The 4,473-nt window shown below is 38.0% G+C and overlaps 1 non-coding gene across 1 annotated transcript; it reads right to left on the reverse strand.

Moving 5' to 3' along the window:
- Positions 1–3,815: 3,815 nt before the first annotated feature.
- Positions 3,816–3,934, reverse strand: LOC112475929. Its single transcript, XR_003044914.1, has one exon. It is a non-coding gene; the product is annotated as a 5S ribosomal RNA (ribosomal RNA).
- Positions 3,935–4,473: the final 539 nt, after the last annotated feature.

A 4,473-nucleotide genomic window follows, 5' to 3' on the forward strand; every position in this document is an offset into this window, starting at 1 on the left:
AAAGGAGATATTGCTCTTCCAGATGGATTGGAAACTGGATGGGCGAAGCTGTGACTGCAGCTGCCACACCACCAGACCCGACTCTGCCTTCCTTTCATGTCAATGTGAGTTGGGAACCAATTCGGTTAATGTAACTGGAATTCTTCGATATTACTTTTGTTGAAAACAGAATTTTAAAGTTTTCACAATTTTACTTGAAGCAAAATTTCAATGTGAATATTCAGCCACATGAAATCTTTCAGAATTTTTTAATTTGACACTTAATATAAACTCCTGGCAACACTTTACATTTTCTTATTCCAAATCCTCTATTGTTAGCAGAGCAAAGAAAAATATGATAATTCCTATCAGTATATTTTGTCATGTATTGAAGGACCAGGTAAAAGTTTTCTATAGGTGCTATGAACTGAATTATATCCCCCTTAAAATTCATATGTTGAAACCCTAACCCCCAGCATGACTATATTTAAGGAGGTAATTAAGGTTAAATAAGGTAATAAGGATGGGGCCCTAATCCAACATAACTGGTGTCCTTATAAGAAGAGAAACACCAGAGATACATGCACAGAGAGGAAAGGCTATGTGAGGACATAGCAAGAAAGCACTGTCTACAAGCCAAGGAGAGAGGCCTCCAGAGAAACCAAACCTGCTAACACCTTGATCTTGGACTTCCAGCCTCCAGAACTGTGAGAAAATGAATTTCTGTTGTTTAAGCACCCCCGTCTGTGTTGTTTTGTTATGGCGTACTAACAGACTAACACAGTAGTTAAAAATGTCTTCTTGGAGAAAGGTGAGAAAGCCAAGCTTTCAGGCTTTTGACAAATTAATCTTTTGTGGATTTTATTGTTTTAATTTGATTGCTTTGGACAAAAATGATTTAGTCCTTTTATTAAATGATAATATCAGAGTACTAATAAGAGAACACAATTTTGTGTTCCCTAAGAGTTCAAATCAAAAATCACCTGATGAATGGGGTGATTTTTATGCAGTCAACGCGGTGCTGGAAACCAGAGGGAAAGCTGGACATGATGCTTTCGACTGGAAACATCTAAAAAAGAAATTTACTAATATCCTACCTGTGCTTGTATTGTGTTGAGTGTTCCATGGACTATAGCTTTCTCTTTCCTATCTGTATCTCCCTAATTTTCTTCAGTGTGCTGGTATTTCTTTCACATTAGAACACTAAAACATAATCGACTTGAAAACATTACATGTATGTGTGTGTCCATGTAATTATATACATAATCTTTTTAAGCTAGTGTTTTACACATTTTATATATTTATATTATAGCTATAGGTAGAAACAATATGTGGCAATGCCATCCACAGTTTACATATGGGGTTAGGAATATTTAACTGGAAAAGGGTTGAGAGAAGAAAAAAATGATTGTGGAAGCAATAGCATGAGAAAAGATGTGAAAGAAAGAGAACACGGCATGCTTAGACAGAGGTGTAGTTTGTTGTGCCACTAATGTGGCAAGGATATATGTGTTATATAAAATCAGGCTGGAAAGACTAGAGACAGATGCCTGAAAAGCATATGTGCCGGGTAAAGGAGGTGGGGCTTTACTCGGCAGCAGTGGAATGCCATGGGTGGTAGTGTGAAGGCATAGAGCAGAGAGGCTAGAGCTGAGGAGACAGGGTAGGAAGCTGTGCAGCAGTCCTTGAGAGAGGTGCTGGAGGTCGTAAGGAGAATAGCAAAGGGGATGGAGGAAAATGACATTGCATGAATGCAATAGGCAGGACTTGGGGGTAGACTGGACATGGCGGAGAAAGAAAAGTACGAAGTCATGTTATTGAAGAGTTCCCAGTTTGGAATTTTGTAAGAATGGTAGTTCTATAATCTAGTGTAGGGAGCCCGGACAGAGGAACTATAAAGATTTTGATTTTGGACAAAATCTCTATAGATATGTCTAAATGCTACTTGGAAACATAAGGTGGGAACCTAGGGGAGAGCTAGAACCAAGAGAATGGTTCATCGTTTTAGGAGCGACAGTCTAAACAGATCATAGGAAAGAACCAAAGATGGGCCTTAGAGAACCCCCAATGACAAGAAAACAAACAGCCTGGGGGAAAAAGAGCAGATTAATAATACAGCCAGATGGAAGAAGTTCCAAGAAAATGTGACGATATCGAAGGTGTTAAGTAAAGCGTGTATGCTTACATGGCATGAACATACTTGCTTCTTTGGCCTGACTGAATAAACAGGCTCCAGTAACCAAGGAAACCATTTTACTCCCAGAATCAACAATAGAATGGAGACTTGCTGTCTAGGGTAAGATGAGGTTGGCTTTTCATCCTAAGACCCTTCCTTCCTGCTTCTTGACCTGTAACCTGGCCTCCCTGAAGCTCTTATCTTCAGCTTTTAGGGAGCAAACTCCAGCTAAGAGAAAACCGCCTCTCTCTTCTCCAGGCACCTCCTCCTGTTTCTGTTATATCTTATCAGCTGTGATACTGTTCAAGGTTGTGATTCCAGGCAGCAACAGGCTTGGACATTCCCTCTCCAAGGCCAGAGGTTATCCAAACAGCCAATGGGCAAAGAGAAATATCTCCCAAACGATAATAATGAAAAGCATTAACAGCTAAAATTGAGAGTTCCCTGACCACCCAAGAACACAACTGTGTTAATTGATCTCACTTTAAACTCATGGCCACTAACCTCAAGTGGACTATCCTACCATACATGCCTAGTTTATTCATGTTCCTATTCTCCTAAATTACTAGTTCATATTTTTCCTCTACCCTCAATTCTTCTACTCCCCAGCTTTCTCATCGTTCTCAGTGATGACGTTTACAGAGGCAATTGAAGCAGCCACCATTGGCTTTCCACCATCAATTCTACCTAATTACGACTGCATTCAGTTCCCGCTCTGCATCTCTTCAGCTATATTGTATTTAGTATCACTGGTGTACCAAAATCCAATCTCCACAGCTGGATCCCATACCTTCTCACCTCCTCAATCACTTTGCTTCTGTTATTATGGAATGCTTCCATCCGTACAAAAACATGCTCTAATGTCTCGCATTAACTTTTCAGAGCCTCGGCTCCACCAGTGAAAATAAAAGTAGAACATCTATCCTCTTACATTTAGGTTCTTCTGACAACTCTGTCTTTGTCCTTCCTTTCTTCCTCAAGGCCCTCTTGTTTCTGCAAAGCCATGTACTGCGTTTTTTTATTTGACATAATACAGATGAAACCACAATTGTGACTTTAGTCCCTGCTTACACAATGCACTTCTTAAACCTTCTAGATAATGCTATCAGGAGTTGGAGAAGGAAAAGTAATGTCAATTCTTTATTTGTTAACAACAATTTTGAGCATATTAACTAAAACCAGGTCTACTTTAAGATGAATGAAGCTTGGAAAAGAATTGAAAAGACTTAAAAGAGTGAGAAAATTACACCTGAAGGATAAGGTTAAAGTACTAAGCCTATTAAGCCTGGAGATAAGAAAACTGAAGAATAACTTTAAGAAAACATTTTTTTAAGTCGGAGAATTTTTCAGAAGACAGTGAATCCTCATTATCAATTCCATTAATAACAAAAGCAAAAATAGAAATAGGTTTTAATAAAAGCATAAATGGCTTAGGTTTACATTTTAGTTGTCTTTGATTGAAATGCATTACCTAATACACTTTAGAGTCTCCTTCTCTAGAGTATATATTTTAATATGAAATATAACTGCCTCATTTAGGAAGAATTCAAGAATGACTGTTCTTTTATTATTATTATTATTATTAATAATAAAACCCTTGGTTGACTTTACAGATTGCAAGGACTTTGACAGTTTATAATCCCTTATTTTTTATTTTTTACACCTACAGCACCTGGTCTTCCTAGGTGGTCTCCCATCCAAGTACTAACCAGGCCTGACCTTGCTTAGCTTCTGAGATCGGATGGGATCAGGCTTGTTCAGGGTGGTATGGCTGTAGATGAGAATGACTGTTCTTGAAGTCAGTAGAAAGTATTTCACTATTATGATTCTGAAATGTTTTGTGCTGCTATATCGTAGTTCTTTAGTCAAATGAAAATTTCTTTAGTCAAATGAAAATTTCTGTTTCCCCAAACTGTGATTAAGATTCTTAGAAATCCGGTAGCAGAAATGGAATAAAATTACTTCTATCTTGCAAACCTCCCCATGTTCTTTACTCGCAACCCTGAGAAAATCCTTCTACTAATGGTGTCACAAAACCACAAAGCCATCTTGGGTTTATTTGCCTCTTCGTTTCTGTCCCTTTCCTTTTATGAGACGGGGGCAGACACCATCGAGGCTTAACTATTTTTAACATTTTAAAACGTATGCGTGTTCTCATGTAAATTGTACAAATACCACAAAATGGTATTAAGTACCGCATAGTGTAAATCTTCTTCAACTCACAATAGATTTTACTGTAAAACAATCATGAATGAAAAGAATACAGTTGACCCTCAGTTAATCTGTTCCTTATTTTAGTTATTAGGCTCCAGGAATCC

This window comes from Pteropus alecto, unplaced genomic scaffold (genome assembly GCF_000325575.1).
Source record: "Pteropus alecto unplaced genomic scaffold, ASM32557v1 scaffold152, whole genome shotgun sequence".
Classification (NCBI taxonomy): Eukaryota; Metazoa; Chordata; class Mammalia; order Chiroptera; family Pteropodidae; genus Pteropus; species Pteropus alecto.